Raw genomic sequence first — 23,411 nt, 5'->3', positions numbered from 1 at the left:
TGGCACCTGCTGCCAATGCTGACTCCAAGCCCATTGCTGGTGAAACCTGAACAACTTGACTCAGGAAACCCCTAAAGAAAAAGTGCTAAAAAGTGCTAGTTCTGAGTCAGAACGTCCATTTGAAAACTAATCCACAGCATCTCCTATCACTTTTCTGCATCAGACCTGATGTTAACTTTACATCCTTCTTGCTGCTGTTAACAAGTATTAACTGCTTCAGATTTACATCTTGTAGCTTTTTCAGACTGCTATTCTGTATTTCCTCTCCAAAAAATATCTCTCAGAGGAAGAAATATATTTGTTAATTGTCTCCATGAGATGGTACTCAAAGAACAGTAATGGCTCTATACAGAGCCCAAATGTCAGATTAAGTGTAAGGGCAGTGTTTTAGTAACAAATCTCCCAGGTAAAAATCACTAATTGCTACAGACAACAACAGCAAAAGCCAACACCAAGCTTTAACATATACAGCCAATAAAAAAGTGCATGGCACAGATCAGACAAATTAATATCAATAGCAGATGAATCAATATCAGGACTTGCAAATGTTAGCAGCTATAAATCCCTTCTAACATGCTCTGGCCAGTCTCTTATCATCTCCAACTGCTCCTGTTCAGGCACCAGGGTTTAACCCCAGCCAGAAACTAAGCACCACACAGCTGCTGCTCTCTCCCTCACCAGAGCATCACGGGGAAGAGCAAAGGTGAAAAATTAGTTTTAAAACCAATAATCAATTGATTTTCCAGCATGATGAGCTGGTATGCTTTGACTGAAGCCTACTTGATACCTTGTATTGCTCTATGTGGCACCTTGCTCCAGGACAGCTTTATTTTGGACAGAATCTGCATCCAACAACTTCACAGCCATAAAGAATACATGCTGCTGCAGCTGCACCCATTTCTATTTGCTTGCCAGTTGGCTAGGAGGCACAGACAAGACAGCATATTGTGCTTTAAAGATTTCTTACCCCTTACCAGCCTAGGCACCATAAAACATTTATAGAGTATTTTGGGCAGCATTTCATTGCAAATTCCATATGCTTAGCTGAACTATTCAATGCCCAGAATGACAATAAGGAGAAGATTACATTTGAATGCACCATGTAGCAAGTATTCTACCTTTTAGCTGCTACAGCCCATTATCTCCTAAAATAAACAACAGACAGCCTGCTCAAGCCATCAGCTGAGTTCTGCAGTATTAGACACCTCTGTGCAGCCTAAGGGTGGCTCAAACATCTACTCCAGGGTACAGTCTCATCTCCATTCACAGATATTTGCAAAAGAGAACACAGCCTGAAAGATGCAAGTTCTTTAGTATGCTGTATAATGCGAAGGGAAAGAAGAAAGGCAGCTACAGATCCTTTCCCCAAGCAAAATGTGTGGTCTTGCTTTTAGTTACAGATATAGCCACATGACGATGATGGTGCACTTAAATAAAGAAAATTTGCACTAGTATTTGAAGAAATTAAATAAAAAACAGTGTCTGATCTACAGAATAATTTAATGCCTACTGAAGGGAAAGAGCTCTGTATTATGGAAAATCCTTTTAAATAATTTGTCCTTATATGCCATTACAAATCTACGAAGAGACTGAAGTAAGATATGTAGCTTCAGGACATGAAGTAACTCATTTCTTCTGCACTACCATGCATTTGTTCTTGCATATATGGCCCAGCAAAGTGAGACAATGCTGTCTATAATGTTACCTCTGCAGGGATAGACAGTGCAGACTGGCACACAAGAAAGAGTCAGCCAGCTGAAGGGGTTTAATGTCTCTCTCTTACGTCTCTTGCAAATGAAACTGTGTCTGCCATATTAAGCCATGGGTAGCCAGTCTGGAGGAAAGGATGACCTTTTAGAGGCTACTACAATATTTAGGATCCTAAAGCAGCTCATTGGATCAGCAACCTAGTGATAAAGTAGTTCAGATAATCTCAGCTACATCCAGCAATGAGCTCTGGCCAAATGTCAGAGCTTTTAGTCTGCTCTGACTAAAACTGGCCAGGCACCAGCCTTGAACAACAGCTCCAGCACAAACAGAGCTTCACACTGTACTCCAAAGCTTTCTCCCTGCTCATCCTTTGTGTCACTTCACTGGAAAATTTGCAATCTATGCAATTTTAAAGAGTTTGAGGTTTTTTTGCCTAGGATTCAAACATTAAGTTGTTCTCTTGAGATCTATTTTATATCACGTCATACATCCTTCTTTTGTTCTCTACTCACAGCTCATAAAGTCTACTAATGTATCCTTTAAATACAGAAGAATTACATGTTTTTCTTCTCATTTCCCTTCCTGCTTTCTGCTTGTTTAGAGCTGAAAGACAGCACCTTTTGCATTAAATCATGACCAGGCCATTAACATTAGGGAACCTTTCCCATTAAAAAGGCAATATATATTGACATGTGAACACTCCACTCCCAAAAGCTTTTTTTCCAACACTTCATTAACATTTTTCACTGCTGAACCATTATACCCTCCCAGAGCATGTCTTTATTGTCCCATTTCCTCAGCATACCACTAATAACACAACAAAAGGAGAGGAGGCAATTGCAGATAAATCAGCCCAACTTCCCATCGGGTTTCCCTTCCACACTCCTGCCATCTGTGCTGGCTGCCACAGCACCTACATGTGCTAGCAGACAATACCACGGGGTCACACTCCACACTCCAGCCACTCATGTCTGCTGCTGTGAATGTCACAGCCCAGTATTTCTGCTGTGATTGTCACAGTTCAGTACTTCTGCTATTTGCCTTCCCGTGTTCGTCTGCAGGGACAGCTCCCTGTCACCAAAACTGGGGGCACACAGCTGAGTTCCAAGCATTAGAAATTCACCCAGCACTAGAAGTTCACATGCCCTTCTCCTCAGGAGACCTGGAGACTCATCCCCTGGTTTGGCTTTTTTTACAATACACAGATTTCAAGACATGAGAAGCAACATGTTGTATTTTGAATAGCCTGTCTATTCCCAAGAAATTCCCCTCATACAACATTATCAGATTAAACTTTTTTCACACACAAAAAAAAATGTATTTTCAAGGAAATAAATAAGCAGGAATTTTAAATCATAAAGAAAGTTAAGTATATGTGAACACTTCTTTCAACTAGATTAACATCAGCAAAAGACAGAATCAAATATTGATCTATATTTCTGGATTAGCTTTCTGAGGTGTGCAACCACCTTTTCACAGCTGTGAACACAGAACTGCAAAAAAATTGATCATCACTCACTTTGCAATCTGAACTGCATGAATCATTAGTAGCTGACTTGTTAATTAAATACGGTAGCAGAATTCTAGATTAGTCCTGCCTTTATAAGAGCACCATTAATAAATCTGTTTTTCAATTTAGGAAACATCATTTTGTCACAGAGCAGCCATTGTATTATTCCTGCCTAAGTATAATATTTCATTCATTACCTTGACAGGTCACATCATTTAGTCTATCCACAAGAATAAATTTCATCAGCTTGAAAATGTTATCTCTGTGTCCACAGAGAAGCCCCAGATGCACAATGTCTCACAGAAATCTCACAAAAGAATTTTTATAAACCAGTGGGCACACAGAAAAACCCTAAAAACAGGTTTTCAAACTCTATTGCAATAGGTTTTCTCATTTATTATTGGGCACCACACAAAATGACTGTTTGGTTGAAGAAGTCTCTTCTTCCCATTTTCCATTCTTCAGCCACTTTCAGTGTATACAAAATGGAAAAATCGCTTTTCTCCACATATTCAACAAGGAACCCAAACAAATTAATCTGTCCTTAATCCTTTTACATTGCATATTACAATATGAACATGTGCATTGTACAATATAGTGCAACATTGTGAGTGTCTTATTTTTGATTTATCAGTAACATTGATACAATCCCTGTTTTCCCTCAAGTATGGCATCCATGGCCAACATTGTTCTTTCAAAAGACAGCTGGCAAACACTTCTGGTAAAACTACTTGAGAAACCCTCAGAAAATTGGTAGTTAAAAAGGGATTATTTTTTGAAAGTTTCTGCAAAACATCTCATGCAATCAAATTCACTAACACTTATTTTCTAGATATACATGTATGTCTTTTATATATACATGCACAAACAGAAGAATCCTTTGAAATCTAAAAATATTAATTTAGGGACTGCCAGACTGAACACAGGATGATTAAATGACTAGCACTTTGAAATGCTGAGGTAGCAATACTGCTAAAATACCTGCTGAGATTCAACTCTGGCTTCATTAAGCAGATAAAGTCATCACTGTGGAAGTGCAAGATTGTCTTTTTGGCTAATGCTTAATCAGACTTCAAGTATGTATTGCTAATAACTGTGAATAATAAATTAATTCAAAGACTGGTTCTTACATGCATATAGAAGTCTGATGAATGGCTGCTAAGAGGTCTCTTCTAGAGAGGGGAAATATCTTATACACATTTACTAAGTGCATTTATTCATTCTCACAAATCCTTACCGAGAACTTTGCTATTTTCTGTTTTAAGTATGCACAAAATGAAATTTTAGAAAATAGAGACTTATATAACAAAGCAGAAACCAAATAAAGAATAGACACAGTTCTTTTGTACACCCTCTAAGGAGTGTAATTGATCAGTGGTGCTTTTCTAGAGCATGTTTCTACATAAGCAAGACAGTTGTTTTACAGCAAACCTGTGGTATTTTAAAAGATTTAATTTGCCTCCTCTTCTGAGGACAAAATTTCCCACCTACAAAATGAGTCTGACCAAAATTCTGTCTTTGAGGACCTGGTATGTCATACCTGTGGTATGACAGCTTTGGAAGGATTACATATCTTACCTAGGAACCCAACTTCTGCTCCTTCAGTAATAAGATTATTTTGCTACCCCTCCCCCAAACCTATTTTATTAGGTCGCCTATTCTCTTTTACTACCAAAACACATCACCAAAAAAAAAAGTCTAACCAGTAATCCATAATTTCTACATTTAATGTTCTAATTGTGAATTATGTGAAGGTATGGTGACCTACCTAGAAGGCAGAAGCAAGGAGCCTGTCTTAATTTGGTACAAGATACTGGGTCTTTTTCTTACAAATGGTTCTTTATATTTTTAAACCAAACAGAAAATTTGGGAGTCTATAACAAAAAATATTTACTCAATTTCAGTGCACTCCCACAGGATTTCCTCATATAGAATATTACTATCTTTGTACTATATTTATTACTAATAAACATTACTATTTATTACATTAGTATTACAGTAAATGCATTTTTGAGACCCTGCCTTTTCTTCTACAAATTGGTAAGACAGCACTGATTTACCCTGGAGCTAAACCGAGTTACACCAGGAACAGTGTAATTCACTCTAGCTTTGCAGAGCTGATACACAGAAACACACGAGCAGTTGGGTTGGAAAACACCTCTGAGATCATGGACTCCAACATCACCACCTCACCTAGACCATGGCACTCAGTGCCACATTCAGTCTTTCTTTAAACACCTCCAGGGAATGTGACTGCACCACCTCCTTGGGCAGCCCATTCCAATCTCTAATCGGCCTTTCTGGGAAGAAATTCCTCTGGCTGTCCAACCTACTCCTCCCCTAGTGCAGCTTGAGGCTGTGTCCTCTTGTCCTGTCAGTGGCTGCCTGTGAGAGAGGCTGATCCCATGTGGCTACAGCCTCCTTTCAGGTATTTATAGGGAGTGACACACCCAGCCCGGAGCCCCCTTTTCTCCAGGCTTAACATGCCCAGCTCCCTCAGCTGCCCCTCGCAGGGTATGCGCTCCAGACCCTTCACAACCTTTGCTGCCCTTCTCTGGGCAGAAATAAATAGCATTTACCTTGCATCCAAACAGAGAATTAAATCATTAATCTCATCACATAGCAGAAGAAGAAAATCAAGAATGTAAACCTCGACAGCTCAAAATTTAGTCAAAACAGAGAGAGGTGTGACTAGAAGCCAAGGCCAAAAAGCTGTGAAAGCCAGTTCAGTCTGTGGTGTTTGCAAGTGGTGACATGCATTTTTGTCAACTCTGCTGCTTCTAGTAGACACAATGCAGTACAGGGGAATGTGTGCATGAAAGAAAGACAGCAAAAGGGGGAAATTTGGCAATAAGAATAATAATATGGGCATTATAGAATATTAATACCTATATAAAAAGGGACATTTTCCCCTCAAATTAAGAGGTTTTGTCACAGAACTCTGCAGTTCATCTTATTTTAATGGCTTTTGCTTGCTTTCTATCATATAATAGTTCATGAAACAGTTCATAAAGTCCTTTGGCAGAAATTAACTGCATTTGTTGTGTTACAGTGGTTGCAATTAAAAAAGCAGTATTTCTACACTACTACAAAATAAAGTATTAAACAATAAACTGCAGTCTTCTTTGTGCTTAGAGAAGAAGCAAGATCTTATCTAATGAGGGAGAAGTCTGCTTCTTTTGAATTACTTTAAATAAATGCAATTTTCTTGGTTAAAGACACTGAATAAATTATACTAGTGATGTGCTTTTTAGATTAAATTAATCTAAACTCAATTAATATCCTATATTCACAGACAGTATAATAGACTAAATCAAGATCAGTGTGATGTCCATTAAAGGACAAATAATTTTTAGCTGCACAATATTCCAACACACAGGCTTAAAGAAAATTTTTCTTTACCACATAGCTGGGGTTCCCATTTATTCTGAAACCATTACACATACAGCCTTAAATCTCAGACTACAGCAAGAAAAAAGCATTCCTTTTTTTCCAGAACAATGTTTTAGTGCTGCACACCAATCTCTCACACAATTTATATATGTAGTAACTCATTATTTCAAGGGAAAAAGATGCATTAAACATATATGTCTATGAGGATGCAAGAGCATTTCAGCTGCACTACATTCAGTGCCAGAGATTATAGTTCCTACTTTGCCTACAGAGGTAGCAATTTGGAGGATTGTTTCAATTTCAAAAGCAGCCCTTAATTAGTTTGTGTTGCCAATCGATAACATTTTTCTCCTTAAGCTCTAGAATGGTTATTTTTGCCACATGATAATATGCACAATGCATTTAGTTTTGCTATATATTCTTTAAATAGTTTTATTCCTTTTACAAATAAATTTGCCACCCCTCCCCCAAACATACTTTAATAAACTGCCTATTCTCTTTTACTGCCCAAACACATCATCATAAAAAAGACAGATGCCCACGCATTAATCCATAATTTCCACATTCAGTGCTCTAAATGTGAATTATGTAAAAGTATGGTGAGTTACCTGGAAGGCAGAAAGAGCCTTGTGGTTAAGTATGTCACTTATACCCTCAAATTATTACAATTAATTGTTTAAAAGGTGAGCCCAAGAGTTGCATGATAGCATGTGTTCAGTACTTAGTCTCCAAAACTGAGAAAAAGAAAAAACCTGCATATACTTCAGTCCATTATTTTCATAAATATTTTAGATCACAACCCATAAAATTTATTAGAGATTCATAATCTGACAGTTCAGTTGCAGATTACAGGATTTCATATTTATGATTTGGTAGTCCATATGCAAATAATTGTAGAGGTTGTTGCTGAAGGTTGATGTTGGCCAGCTTTCAGGCACCCACCCAGCTGCTTTCTCATCCTTCCTCCTCAACAAACAGACAACAAGATGAAAAAGGTCATGGATCCTGATAAAGACAAGGAGATCACTTGCCAATTATCAAAATGGACAAAAGAGACTTGATTTAGGGAAAATTATTTTCAATATTTGCAAATTAGAGTAGAATGGTGAGGAAAAAAACAAGACATAAATGAACCTAACCCTTCTTCCCAGACCTTCCATTTCCCTCCTTCATTATGATTCTTCTGGTTCCTTCCCCCACCCCTGCAGGAAGATGGGGGAATGTGATTTGTGGTTAGTCCATGGACCACAACCAGTTTCTCTGCATCAATCCTTCCTCCTAAAGCTTTTCCACTGATGCAACGTGAGTTCTCATAAATGGCTCCAACATGGACCCTTCTCAGAGGCTGAAGGCCCATGTGGGCCCTCACTGGCTGCTCAAGTTCCTTAAGGCCAGGTCTGCCCACTCCACTATGGGTTTCTCCATGGCTGCAGTCTGGACACCAAGCTGCTCTGGCATGGTTCTCCACGGGCTGCAGGGAAACACCTGCTCCACCATCACTCCTGCCACAGGATGCAGGGAAGTACCTGCTCTGTCACTGTGCACTTCCTCCCCTTTTTTCTCTGGCCCAGGTGCTCACAAGGTTGTTTTACACATCTTTTTCCTCTCACTGCTGTTTTCTGTATTCTCCTTTCTAAGATATATTTTCATAGAGGCCCCACCAGTGCCCAACTGAGGGGCTCAGATGTGGGTACAGAGGGTCCACGGAGTCAGCTGGAGCAATGTTTATCACAGGGCAGCTCCTGTTCTCTCCCCATACCCAACACCCCTGGCAGCCCCACCACTACCAACACCCAGTGCACTTATTTACTGACAAATAGGTTATTTCCATACATCACACCAGTCTACTCAATTCCTCACTCTCCCAAAGCAAGAACAGAATGTGCAACACCTACATTTACTGGGAAAAACAATAAACTGAGTTCCCAGTATAACTGGGGACAGCTTCTCCCTGATACAAGCCACTGCAGAGCACATCAAACAGGACAAAGAGATTCACAAGCATTGATGTTGGCGTGGCTCATGCTAAGAAAATTCCACATCATGCTTAAACCAGGTGATATTATACAGACAATCTTCAGACTGGAATAAAGACTACAAAGAAATGGTTTTGTTTATTTAGAGAAAAAAATGTATACAAAATATAGAAATAGCTTAATGTATTCATTGAGGAACTCTAATACATAAATTCATTAGGGAAGCAATAAACATAATGCATAAATTAATTACTTTGTGCTTATCCTCATTAAATGCTGCTTAATGAGTTAACAAGCTTGAAAAGCAATGACAAATTGCAAAAGTGCATGCACATGATTTCTTTTTTTTAATAAAGCAACATGGTAGCTCTGGATACAGGCTGGTAACATTTATGCAAGGTGGTCACTTTATCTTCTAGCCTTCATGAGCAAGCACCTTCTGCCACAAGTTTTGAATCTGTCAGAAAAGCATCAACTTTACAAAGTTTGATTGCTGAAAGTACTTGTACTAAGTTTCAGAAATCACCTCCTCAAAATTAATTTTGTACAAATTAATTTGTATTACAGGACAACTTAGAGCTTGTTGGGAAATATTAATCAGAAATCTGTATGCATATGTATGTGCACACACAGATACACACAAAATGGGAATATATTGCCACATTTGAGAATTATACTCAGGCTTTGTGGCCTCTCATTGTTTGAGAATGAAGAACATGTAAATGCCTGGCCACAATCACAAACTGGAAAGAGGCCAGGTAGCACTGAAGGAAGTCATATCCAACACCAATTTTTGATGGGGTATGAGCATTCCAGCATTAACGGAGCTGTGTTATTAACATGCTATGGAAGACTCGGTGGCCCCATTTGTCATGTCACAGATATAGACTGCTTATGCTCTCATTTTCTGCAGCACAAAGGCTCAAAGTGCCATGTTCTATCTTGTTATTTAAACAAAACAAAACAAAACAAAAAAAAAAAAAGAAAAAAGCCACAATACTCATTTTTCACTTGCTCTCTTCCCATGCCAAAATTGAGAGAAGGCAAACTGCATCCCAGAATACATTAGTAATATTGATATTATAAATGCTTTTATTTTAACATAAAATATAACATCTTCAAATTATCGATGCATTAACTAAGCATAATTCAGTGAATGTTTCAAAACACAGTCCTCTCACCTTCCCAGGACACCCACCATTCACAGTGAAACTACCAGTGCTACCTTGATAAAATATTGAAAGCAATCCTTGACCTTTGCATGAGCAAACATTTCCCAGATAACCTTGGGATATTAATCCAATTTTTTCAACTCTTAAATTGATTTTTTTTAACTCCTTAAAATTTAAGCAAAGTAATCTAATTCCTCTTTGTAGGGACAATAAAAAGATAGAGTAGTATTCTGAACGAAGACTGTCAGTCCTTTTCAGGGATTCTCATTCCTTGGATTATGCTCCTTTTTCCAGGATATCAGTGTGCCTAATTCCTGATTCCTTGAGAATCATGAGCAATATCTAGCAAATTTCAATGCCTATGATTACATACATACACACATCAAAGCATTTTTCAGTATCCTCCAGAATGACCAATCCACACAAGTAAGATCTCAGTATCAGTTATCAGCATGAGAACACTTTTGAAATAAAATCCAGAGGAAATCAGCAACCAAAGCAGCATCAGAGAAAGCTACAATATTAATCCTGGATCACATTAAATATTTTGCATTGCTATGACAGCATCACATCATAATAGCCTCACAAATACAAAAAGAAGTACACTTCACAAGAAGGCATGTGCTGATAGTACACAGCTATCAGAAATTCTTCCATTAAAAGTAAATAACTCTGTAGCCTGATGTTTAAGTAAACCTTCAACTATTTTAAAACCTAGTCACTCTGCAAACAAAATTGTATGTCCATCAATCACACCAAGTCTTTTCAATTGATTTTGGTCACTTAAGACTAACTCACAAAGGATTCGGAAGTCACAGCACAGCTAAATGCCATCTCCATGATTGGATAAAAACCTGTATTAAACAAATCAAGACATACTCATGTTACAAACAGGTCCTCAAGAGTTTTGTGCTGACACTTAGGCAATAAGAGAGCTAATGAGAACTGCTATATTCTGCTCAGCACTGTTTAGGATACTAACAAATTAACTTTAGATGATTTGTCATCAAGTCCCTGCAGGAAGAAGCTACACTATTTAGGGGGAAGAAGAAAGGCAGCATACAAGTCTATGGAAGTCCTTAATCCCAGGCTAACTACTGTGATAATAGTAAAAATGATACTAGAAATAACATTTAACAGGAAATAATTTAAACAATTTATCTCAGTAATAATCATGTATTTTTTATTTATTGACAGGCACTTTAACCTTCATTCACGTCTTCATTATTCATTGTAGTGTTTTAAAAGAACAGTATTGAAAAGGAATTTAAATGCCATTTGAAAGAGAAGGACCACAACTATGGCTTTCCAAATTTACACAAAATAGCCAATGGAGTCACAAAATAAAAAACAGGTGGAAAGGGATGAGAGTGTTAAAGGTTTCTTTTTGCTGTTTTCCTTTAATCTATCTTGTTATCTCACTTGTGAACCATTATGTATGTGGAAGAGAAAAGGAAAGGTCAACAGTGGCCAGTGGCAGCACCAGATGGGAGCTGGAAATGGTTTGTAGTTTTCAGCTGTCAAATGTTGGCTAAAATGTAATAAGTGCCAATATGAAATGATCTGCAAATCTGTAGCTTTTTTAAAATTAGCAAGAAAAAATGAAAGATTTTGAGAGAGCAATTCAAAGTCTGTTATATTATTATAGTTATACATAAAGTATTGCAAGTTATTCAGTCTCACTGGTTTCCAGGTTAGCAGAACTCCCACCCATGTTCTGTGCTTAAACACCAAAGCAAAACAGCATTCTGCATCACACTTGATCCACTCCCCCTTAAAATACCCTGAATGCCTTTTCTCTGTGGCTGCAAAGTCTTGTGAAAGTAGACATCATCAATAAATGGAGACTAAATAATGTATTTATTCTTTCAATGGTATCCATGACTTGCCAATGTCTTACCAGCAATGAAAGACAAAAATGTAGAAACAATATTGGAAAGATGCAGGAGTCACCAAGTAGCTGGTTGTGTAGCAAAACTACACAATTATTTTCTGGCTTTGGGTCCAATCGCATGCTTTATATACAAAACTGTAACTTTTGTAAAATAGATGTGTCCTTCCCAGCAGCAGGCTCCCTGTGAGAACTGTGTGTGCTTAAAATGAGAAGGAATTCACATATGCACACCCAGCCCACCAGCAGGACCTAAAAAAGAAGAGGATATGTTTCCTCCACAACTGTGAGCTCAGCAAATATACTGCAAGAGCAGCCACAACACTGCTGTCCTTTCTGAGAAGATGAGCTAACATTTAAGCATGGAAGGGCCCATCCTTAGGCATTCCCAAGTGCCAGCTTCTTTAATCAGCACTGATTGAAACCTTTTGGAATGCACACAGCCATCCTACCAGTGCCACCACACTCCACCACCTCACACTGGCCTCTCAAACATTCTCATTCCCAGTGTGGAAGAGGATGCTTGCATTGAGTCAAGAGGCAAGGGTAGATGACATAAGTGCCTATGCTTGTCTTTCTGTGCACATTTTTTGGATTTCTAGACCAGACAACTGGTGCAAACAGCTACAGCACACTGCTGTGGCCCATCATCCTCATTGTGCATCACAAACCTGACCAGAAGAATTAACCTGCCATGCAGTCACTGCATTACACAAATGGGTATGGCCATGCATGGCTTGACACACCTACAGACAACCTGAAGTACTGAATAACTGGCTTTGTCCCTAAAATATAGACCAATATTTTCCTTTCATCCTGTTTCCAAGGCACAGTATGTTCTGTGGTACTTGCTCTTGAATTGCTGACAAATTCAGTCCTACTAACTGGAACTGAACTGACTTTTTGGAATCCTATGGATTTCTCTTGAATTACAGTATTTAAAATAATAAGCTAGCTAGTATGATGATGGCTTACTATATAAAACAGAAATGGAGTGCGTTCTTAGCTAATGAAACTCCTCTGACTTAAATTTTGTCTTCTATCTTATTTGTCCCTGTAGACACTACCTAGTTTCCCCTCACTCTTCTCATCTGATAGACTAAAAGCTTTTGGGGAGCCATTTATTGTTTGTCTGTAAAGGCCACCAAAGCACTAAGGTTCTGAAGTGCTACCAAATTTCAATGTCCACAGCAAATAATGAGGATCTTTGACTGCACTTTCTAGCAGACACAATTTGCAGTAGCTGTATTTAAAACTATCATTGAGAAGACTGTTTGAAAGTAGTGTTTTCCTTTCTTGGAAAAGTATATAAAGAACATGGTCAGACCATCTCACTCTGTCTTCTTGCACTGTTGGGAACCAGATTAATTACTGACCAGGTACTCAGGTCAGTACTGGAACACAACTTCCCTCTGGCCCATGGAGAGCTTCAGCAGCAGTAGCAGTGAATGCCACAGCCAGCAGGACGCTGCCCAGCTGCTGTGGGCTCTGCCTTTGCGTGCCCAGGATTCCTCTTTCTGCAACAACTGCACAGCTCCCCTAATCCAGGGCCTTTTATTAAAGCTTTTTAAGGGAAATGTAACATCAACTTCAGACATTCTCTGTCTGATTAGAAGTTGAGGAAATATGATGGTGGGACACGGAGAACATCACCAATACAAAAGCTACCAGTCCTGCACCAAGGAAAAAAAATTACTTTTTTTGGAGGAAACAAACAAACAAAAAAATCCCTTAGGATTCTGGAAGGAAATAGCTGCAGGAACTGAGTATTAATGCACACATAAAATCAGAAAGCCTGATTAGTAGTTACACCAAAAGATGAAACAAAAGTTTTACCCTGTGGATGAAAGTCACCATGAGCCAGCCTTAACTCACTGGGATAGGATTCCTCACCCTGATAAACAATTTTGGTCTCAAGGCACCAGCTGTTTATTGCACTGCCCTGCAGATCTTGTGTGCTGTTTGTGCACACATTTCCTTTCACAGGGGGAAGAAAGTATATGTGTGGAGACATAGAAAAGATAATTAGATACCAAAATCTCAGTTGATACAGATTTGGGGTAAAATTACTGATGGCTATCACCATCCACTTAGAGTCTCTTTACTGATAGTGCTCACATTAAAGCCCAGCTACATCTGATATTCAGGAGTGGTTCCAAGCCATTTCTATCAGGAAGGAGGGGTTCGTTAAAGGCAGAAGACCTCCTGTGAGAGTGCTAGAGAAATGTCCCAGGCAGAGGAAGCCAAGCTTGGCAGGGTCTGTGCCTGTATCATTGGTCCAGAGCAGACCCTGAAGCAAATTAGCCAGCCAGCAATGCCTTATTTACCCCCCTGTCCCTCTCCACAAGGAACTACTTCTCCAGCGCTGGTAGGGATACTGAATTCATTAGCATATATGTGGTGTGAACAATCAGGAGACTTGAACCTGGGACTAAAGTGAGAGCCAAATTATTTGACACTAAAACACACTCAGTGAGGAATAGTGAAAGGGCTTAAGGAAGTACCGGGCCACTTGACATCAAAAACAGTATCTGTGGTAAGAAGCAGAAGCAGAGCAGAGTAGCTTGCAGTGTTTTTATATCCTTTCCTTTATATGGCTGTGTTGGCACACTGGGATGTAGACGAGCATGTCCTGCTGGGAAAGGAAGAGATGTGACAGGACTGAGGAATGGTGAGCCCAGGGCACGATCTCGCATGCTGAAGCGGCTCTGGCTGTTTTGCATTAAATGCACATGTCCACACTACCAGGCACACAGCAGATCTGCCTATGGATCAACCATTTTCTTTTGCAAAGACAAATAAGCAAAAGATTAGTTTAAAAGCCTGCTACAACTGTGACACAATAAAAACAAGTGTCAAGCTTTTAGGCTTAATTGCTTCGTCAGTTCAGTCAGGGAATAAGGTACTCTGAGCCTGAGAGCTTGTCTGTTTTTTTTCCAGTTACATCTATTTAACTAATAAGCAGATCTCTCTCCAGACCTTATTTATATTATATTATTCCAATGTGGATACAAAGCTTCCCATCCTCCAAAACATTAAAAACCTAGCATTTAAAGAGAGAAGATTATTAAGTCTTAATTCTGCAAAACATGAACTGCTTTCCAGTATTAAGAATTAGTCAAATTTATCAATCTTTGGGGAAGAACAAGTTTGCTCATCAAAACTGAGACAACACTTGAGAGACTTTCTCTGAGGAGAAAACTGTTATGGACACCTGCTTGATGGGCCAGGATATTCTCCACCAGGTTCTCTGCCCAACTGAAACACTACATGGATTACCTGGAGACAAGCTACCAAAAACATCTTTATCCTTGTAAGGCCACACTACATTTCAGAGCAGCCTTATGGCTGCTCCAAGTTGCACCTTATCATCTGTGTTTATAAAAAGCTGCCTTGGCTATAAACTGCAAGAGCATACAGCCAGTAAACCCTGGCTACACCCCGAGGCCTCCTTTCCATCCTCTGAAGGCCAAAGATGACTGTGGTATAACAAGATTCAAGAATGCCTTCTCCACTAGGTAATATCTGAGCAGAATTTGATCCTACAGATGCCCATTCTAAAGCCAGAGTCATTTGGGTTTCAAAACCTGACTATAACTTTTTTGGAAAACACTTGACACATTTTGTCTTTGCCACCATGTAAAAGTACTACTATTTCCTTATAGACATTGTCCACACAACATTGTCATAGAAATAAAGCTTTCTATAAACACTAGAAGTTAGTGGTTCTGATATCCTTAAGGGTGAATTTTCCATAAAAATCTTGCTCCAGCACTAATTGCAAAATTAGCAAGAAGCTTACGAGTAATTAGATTGGGGTGTTAAATCATGAATGTTCCTTAAATAAAACTCCTAATTAGGACACACCGCATATTTATCTACAATCTAGATCTGACAAACATCAAAAACTTTCCTTTTCTAGCTGATATCCAGGACACTGCCAGGGAAGTATCAGGTACTCACAGTACTCCCTTCAGGAAGGCTCCTTTGACTTTGACAATTACAGGCAAGGATGCCTGTGCTCCTCCACTTTGTACCAAAGCAGACTGGCTTAGTAGAGACAGTCATGGCTGTAAATCCAGATACCTACCACCACAGAGGCATTCATCTCTCTCTTCTGATGGCACAGGAAGTCTGGGCACTTGCTCAGATTAAGCCTCCGTGATGGAATTTAGCTGCTGATACCGTAAAAATGTAAATCTATCAACACAATCCCACCTTCTACATGGTATTTCTCAGACTCTAAGATAAATGCAGTTGGATAGATGCTTTTGTTTTATTGCACCTAATAAAACACCACCTGACACAAACACATCTCAACTGAGAATTGATCCACAGTAAACTAGTGCAATACAAACAGCAACAGTTACAAGCTTTTTACAGCCCCTTTATACCAAAGGTACTTAACTGCTTCAAAACAAGTGCCACAATTACACTGACATTCCACATATCCTGCAGGCAGTCTTTCCAAACATTTTCTACCTTGTTCTAATTTCAAAACAAAATAATCCATTTTCTCAAAAGCAGATGCACAGATTTTTAGGTATCAGAACATTTGGTTTACACCAGTTTATTTCAAGTCCACTGAATATCATGTCACGTGAACACAAAATTCCTATTTGCAAGAAACATTTCACCCCCAGTTTGACATTGACCATCATAAAAACCAATGTCTTTTGAACCACAAGCATATCTTTCAATTACCTGGATTTTACTGTCTGAAGTGGTTCTGTTCTATGCTTATGCTGCAGAACTTTTTCTCCTGGCAACTCAGCTGAGAGGAACTTAAGCCTAAAAGCACCAGAAAAATTAGCATGGCTACCATAGTGCTTGTGAGACTTTATTGTCAAGACTGTTTAATTAATTCTTAGTCCAACTTTAAGTGTCCCTTTTTATGTAACACCACAGTAATGAGCCCATTAAAAAGATATATATTTGCTATATCCCTTAGAAGAAAAACTTAGTTATCTCTTCCTACAGCACAAGGCAGCAAACTATATTTTTGGTAATATTTTTCTGCTATTGAAACTTATAATAAACTCAATTGTTTTGCAGTGGATACATTCAACCTTTTGTATTAAAATATTGATTCAGGCTGATAGAGATGTTGTGACTGAAAGCAGGTTGGGTGTTTTTTCAGAAAGAAAAAGTTTTGCTGGAACAAAAGCCTTTCTGCAAATGGTAATGCAAATCTAGTATGTAATTGTGGGGGAAAATGTAATGATCACAGATTTCAGCTACATTACTCAGTAGCTGAGTCTTCATATTAACACCATCAAGACCTGAAGCCAGGTCCAACACTTCAGGTTACACACTTTGCTTTTATGATCGCAAATATTTTAAGGAAGAGGAAAATCTTCCCCTGACCAAACTGATATAATGTTTGCATTAATACCTCCAGGAATTAGAAACTGATATTTTATAGTGAAACATTTAGAATGAACAAAAGCTAAAATCCATTATCCAACCCTCCTCTTCTGCATGTGTAATAAGACATGCCAGGAATATACACACTTATAGCCATGAATCAGAACATGATTTATTAATAATTGCTCCACCAAAAGGCTGTGTGAGTACTTCCATATATACACAAATATTAATGTTTATTTGATTGTTGTGAAATGTCTCAAAAAAGCTAAATGTATTAACAGCTATGCTTGGCACCACATGAAACACGCACCTTAGGGAAGATTAACACATCTAAGTGCAAAGGTTAGAGTTAGATGCCTGCCAGGATGTTTTTTTCATCTTATTGAGACAAAAAATATTTGTCATCTTTTCCAGAAAGATGCAAAAAACTGTAATTCACATGAACTTGGCAGAGTTGTAAACCAGCAAGTCTGTCCCAAAAAATGGGAAGTATCTCCAGTAGTTGCTGTTGTTGCCAACATGTGACAACACAATATACCCAGGTACCAGCAGCTGCATGCCCAGCTATTGCTAACTTTGTGCAGGATTACAACATTTTTCTATGTTCACTAGCTACAATTATTTTAATAACAGTCAGTAGCAGAAAGAAGGTGAGGTGGCAAAAACACAACTAAATGTGCAAGTGAGGTTTGCTAGACTATGACCAGAAAGACATTAACAAGTCAACACAGAGGACTGAGATGTAGCTGACAGACTCTACAAAGTGGACAATGCTGCTTTATTGAGGCTGAGTTTTTTCATTGTTGGTATTGTTTAGTTTTTTGTTATGTTTTGTTGAGATCAAGTCAGATGACAAAATCTCTATTTTGCCACTTTTTTATAAAACTGGACAAAGAAATCATGTTCATGAAAATCTGAATAAAAGCAGTATTCAGATTGGAAGAATATTTTTTCTGCTGCATCTCACAATTGAACAAAAAAACCCTTTTCTGTGTAGATGTATATTGAAACTCCATATTTAAGGAAATCAGCCTGAAGTAACTTGTTGGTTAGGAAAATCGGGTGAAACAGAAGAGGCTGATGTTCAAATCTGTAATTAAGCTCAGGGAAGTATCCCATTTATAATGGCCATTTACCTTATGTTCACTTTGTCAGAGCTCCATTGTCTAAGGTAAGAAATCATTCCCTTCCAAAAGAGTAAAAATGTTGTTGGTCTGCTGTTTCACGACAAAAATATTTTAAGGCAGCTTTAACCTGGATGTCCATTTTCCTTGATATGACATCTTGCATAAGCACAGTATTTTATAGATACCTTCAAGCAGGGATCTGAATTTAGCACTAAGATCTTATTTTACAGGGGTGAATGCCAAATGCTTTTCATCTCATTATGCTGGTTTGAAATAACAGTACTACTTAAAAGTAACATAATGACAACATAAAATGCAAGAGCTCTTTCAAAGCAGTGAAATAAACCATGATGGTCAGTTGCCTCAACCAGCACTACAAATTCCAAGCAAATCAAGCTCCATTTAATTCCTACTGTACAATTACAGAATATATGATACCCTGTGTAGACATATTTAAATAACTCTGTACACTTCCAGCTGGAATTACTTAGATCTCCCACTTCAAAATATTTTGATGTTTATTCTTGTTACACATTAAATACAGGTTCTGCACACTATAAACATTATTGCTAGTACTTAGAAAATTATTCCATAATCAGGAAAGATTCAATTCATAATGAAAATGTATTATAACAGACAAAAAATATATAAAGCCAGTTGTTCTCTGGAAACTGAGCTCTGGCCTAACCTATGTAAAATTAGACAATTGGCTTCCTCTCTGTTCCTTCCTCTTACAAATTGCTTGCTGTACCTGTGTCATCCTTTGAGGCCGAGGACTGGCTTTCTCTTTGTGTAATGTGATTTGCAGCTGGGATTTCTGAATGCTGCTACAACACAAAATTACTGCAATGGTTCAGAGCTCTGCTCTACCAATCACCCTAATCCCAGTCTTTACTGGTACTTTTAATGGCACCCCTGCTGTTACAGAACAATAGCCCACTCAAGAGAATTTGTCCCATCACTTTGAGTCTACTGTAAACACACACATATATACATGTACTTCTTACATAATACCCTTTTTTCTTGTTTTTTCTTTAAATAATCAGGCACATCTCAGATGCTGACAATGGAATCTAGAATCTTTTTACACTCACAAAATCATTCCCGTAGCAAAACACCACCTAAAAGGGCTACTATTTCAGCACTGCCCCCACATTTTTTGTATAATATACTGATAAAGGGATAACAGGACTGTAAGTGGAATACATAGGAGAATAAAAAGCTCAACAGGAGAATAGTCTCTTATAAAGTTGTGGGAGCAGGAGTCGAGAGAAAACACGGTCTGCCTGAAATTCTGCCCAGGAACAACCCACAGCAGGAGACAAAGTTCCTAAACTGACTGTGTAAGCACCTAAATTGCATCATACCTCTCCTCCTGAAGCACACGGGCTTATCCTGACACGCTGCTCTCTATCTTGCCAGAGGGAAGGAAAAGTCATTTTTCCCCAGAGCGATCCTCCAGATCAGGATCCCACTGCCAGCAACCCCAGCCCTGGGGTAAAGCCAGGGCTGCCGGTATCCAGCCTCGTACCCGCAAGTTTCCAATGGCGAAAGCCGGGAGCAGGAAGGGATCCAGCCCGGCACGGCGGCGCTGGGGACAGGGGCTGAGGAGCCACCTGAGGCGAGCTGGCGCTGGAAACCAGCCCGGCGCTGACATTGCTCTGGAGTCCTTCTGTCACCCATTGGGGAGGCACACTGCCACAAAAGATTGGGATTTAACCGACTGACACTACCGATGAGAGAGAATGTTTATCAGAAAATCTCCATCCAGCTGCCTGTCAGCACAGATTTCCACCAGCGGGGTGGCAGGACCGCGACAGCCTCTCCGCCCCAACCAGGGGCTCGGGAAGGGCAGCGGCGCGTCCACAAAGGGGCTGGTTAAAGCCAGGTGCCCATCTGAGGGAGCCTGGGCGAGTTTTCTGCCCCCAGCACACAATGAGCACCGCGCTGACCCCCGGGCTCCCCCGGCTCGCTCCCCGCCGGCAGCGCGGGCGGGTCCTGCCGCCCCTGGCGGAGCCCACCGGGGCCGGGCACGGACACACGGACAAAAAGGAACCCGGAACAGATGAAAAAGCACACACAACACCACCCTCCTCGCTCTCCTAATACTCACAAGAGAGCACCAACCAAGCCCGTCAGCAAAAGGCGCCTCCTCATCAGCCCGCTCCCGGCACGGGAGACCTGCGGGGCATCATCCCCCGCCGCCCTCGTCCTTCCCTGCCCAGGGCGGCACTCACCTCGGGGGGACGAGGCCAGGCTGAGGGCCGCCCCTGTGCCGGTGCCGGGCAGCGGCGGGGCGAGGCGCACTTCCACTTTCTCTGAGGGTCTTTCTTTGCCGAGCCGAGCCGAGCGGAGCCGCGCCGCCTCTGCTTTCCCCGGCACTCCTCCCCGCCCGCCCCTCACCGCCGCCTCCCCGCGATGCGAAGCGAAAAGAAGCAAAGAAGGGAGGGAGGGAGGGATGCGGAGCGGTGCCCAGCGGCCGGGCCGGCCGGGGGCGGCTCTCCCGGCACCGCCCCTCCCCGCTACCTGCCCGGGCAGCCGGGGGCGACGCGGCGGTTCCGAGGAGACACCCCGCCGAACCCCCCTCGCATCCCTCTGCTTCCCTTGGCCGTGCTCACCTGCCGTGCTCGGAGCTCACTGGGCCCCGCGGGGCACGCCGCAAAGGGCTGCTGCTTTTTCGGGGTTTGACATGCTTTGTCCGCCCCTCTCCTTCGATAAACTGCTCGAAGGAAAAGGTCCGGGAAGGCTGTGTGTGTGGGAGCAGTCTACATGTACTTCAACACAAAGACCCACTTGATTCCCTACGGGCACCTAATGCCCAACAAAAGAGAATTGCTGGGAATGTCATAATTATCACCCCGTGAGATGGATGCAAAATCAACAGTTCTTACGAGGTTGTACTTACAGAACAAATGGCAGCATGGATGCATCTGTTTCTGTCCCGGTACTATAAGCAGCTTGTTCACGCCCTACTGCTTTAGAGCAGTGTTTCCTGGCACTGTAGGTAGAAATCTTGCAAAAACATAAAGGCAGGGAAGTTACAAATCTCAGTGATAGTCTTTTGCCACCTTATTGACTAAGGAGATAAGCTGTTAAGATCTTTTGCCCACAGATGAGAACCCTACCTAACTTCTAGCGAAAGTGCACATCAGACCATCATTTTTCAATGAAGGCTTAACAGGAAGCATCCTAGCAAAGTCCTCACTAGACACTGCCCTACACAACACATGCTATGTAGTCTTCCACTACATCCTCTCAATAGGAGCCATCTTTGCTATCCTAGCAGGATTCACCCACTGATTTCCTCTGTTTGCAGGGTATAGCCTGCATCCCACACGGGCCAAAACTCACTTCAGGGTTATATTTACAGAAGAAAGCACTGCCTACTCTCACAACCCTTTCTAGGCCTAGCTAGCATGCCAATGATACACAGACTATCCAGATACCTACACACCATGAAATGCTATAGAATATAAATACCTACATATTAGATTACCCTTCACTTGGTCTTGAATGGTCCCTGCTTACCTGATGATGGCACCTGCACTGCTGACTCAAGTTCAATTGTATGGGGTATAAGCAGCTGTCCCTCATTTAAAGCCCAATTGTGATCCACATGTAACCAGTCCACATCTGAAACACACTCAAGGCTTTCCAGAGAAGCTCAAGCTATGAATCATGGATCTGATCACAGAATTCTTCACAGGAAATTATAGGAACCTGGTGTGCAACTGAACAGCTAGTGTCCCTGTAGGCAGATTAGGTACAGGCAGCAGGGGGTGTGGAGTGCAGTGCTGGGGGCAGAGCACACAAGGTCTGGAAGCTGAACCAGCACACAAGAGTGTGTGGACCAGCACACAAGCTATGAGGACTGAAAGAAAGGAGAGTCTGGTCTTTAACTTTGTGATTGTGTAATCGGTTAGGAAATATCCTCCCAGAATAGTTTTTATCCTGGTTTTGCACACTATAGGTATCATAATTTAGACCTTCATTGAGACTCCTGCAGGTTAAATCCTTGAATGATGCCTTATGGTTCCTTGACTTTGAATTCTGTCTGCCTTCTGTCTGAAGCACTTTCTTCAAAAGTGGACTGAAACCGTCTGGGGCTAAGGAAAGCCCTTTGTTTGTTTACCAAGCCCTCTAAATAATCAACAGTTATGCAAAAGGAAGGCAATTTCTTCCTTGTGCTCTGTAAGCAACTTTCATGTATAAGATCTGTCATTTCCTATTGATTTTAACTCAGTACAGAAAGACCAATGTCTCAGGTAGAAAGGATCTCCTAGATTTGTGATGTCTATTTTTTTCCTTTGACTTTTTCTGTAGTGCAGATTTATTCTAGAGACACCTTCTTTGTTTGAGGGACTAGGGACTAAACATCTAAAATGGAAATGAAGCAATAGTTGTGTAAAGTACCTCAGCAAAATCCTTTAAAGCCACTATTTCATGTCAAAGTGAAATTGTTGCCAGTAGCACCAAGGTAAGCCCCATTATTGCAAACACTGACATCCAGAAGTTTATTTACAAGGCCAATTGTGTTTCAAATCATTGAGGTGTGTCACGTGAGATAAAACATAGAGGAAAATCCCTGCAAGCTGAAAGACCTTCTCAAAAGCAAAAGCTGAAAAAGTTACAAAATAATCACAACTATGTATCGAGAAATGAGCAAGCAATTCATTTTTTGTTCTTGGAAAAAGAGAAAGGGGAGCACTGGTATGAAAACAAATGTTTATATCTTAGTGTTTGCTGGTGCCTACTTACTTAAAAGGAAGAAATGTTTAGATGCCACAGAAAGCGACTCCAGCACTAAATTAGTTTGCTGTTTCCCCTGCAGGTGTACATTTTCAATGCAGCTAAGATGGTTTGGGAGCTATTTATTGTCCTAAAGGTGGCAGTCCTGCTCCTAATGCTTCCTCTATTGGAGCAAAATTTGAAGAAAGCTAAACATTTCTTCATAGCTAGTTTAGATGCTTGAAAATGCTCTGAGAGTCGCTGCTGGGTGGATGGGAAGGAAGCAGAGAGCAAGCAGCTGTAGGGCCAGCAAAAAGAGATGAGGATGGCCCTGGGACTGCAGCAGGCAGCCCCCAGTTTGACTGAGCTGTCTTGTGAATTCACCTTCATAGGAAGAGCTCAGAACAGACTGTACATTAAATCTGTTCTTCTTATGGTATTAGTTTACATAATTCTGGCTCAATGAGTTGCTAAAGAGAAAGAAAGATTTTATTCCTTTGTGGTTAGGGCACACTATCAGGCTGAGGGAAGACC

General features: G+C 40.5%; 1 protein-coding gene across 2 annotated transcripts in view; it reads right to left on the bottom strand.

Moving 5' to 3' along the window:
• The window catches only part of MYO16 (myosin XVI), a 357,627-nt gene extending 337,095 nt beyond the window's left edge, over nucleotides 1-20,532 (bottom strand). The window contains exon 1 of one of the 2 annotated variants that reach the window (XM_077173308.1): nucleotides 20,387-20,532. The gene's annotated coding sequence lies outside the window, so the exon portion shown is untranslated. The other variant, XM_077173307.1, reaches the window with a different exon arrangement.
• Nucleotides 20,533-23,411: the final 2,879 nt, after the last annotated feature.

The sequence above is a fragment of the Agelaius phoeniceus genome, chromosome 2, assembly GCF_051311805.1.
Source record: "Agelaius phoeniceus isolate bAgePho1 chromosome 2, bAgePho1.hap1, whole genome shotgun sequence".
Lineage (NCBI taxonomy): Eukaryota > Metazoa > Chordata > Aves > Passeriformes > Icteridae > Agelaius > Agelaius phoeniceus.
Note: the sequence above shows the minus strand (reverse complement) of the source record. Positions and strands in the feature narration are given on the sequence as shown.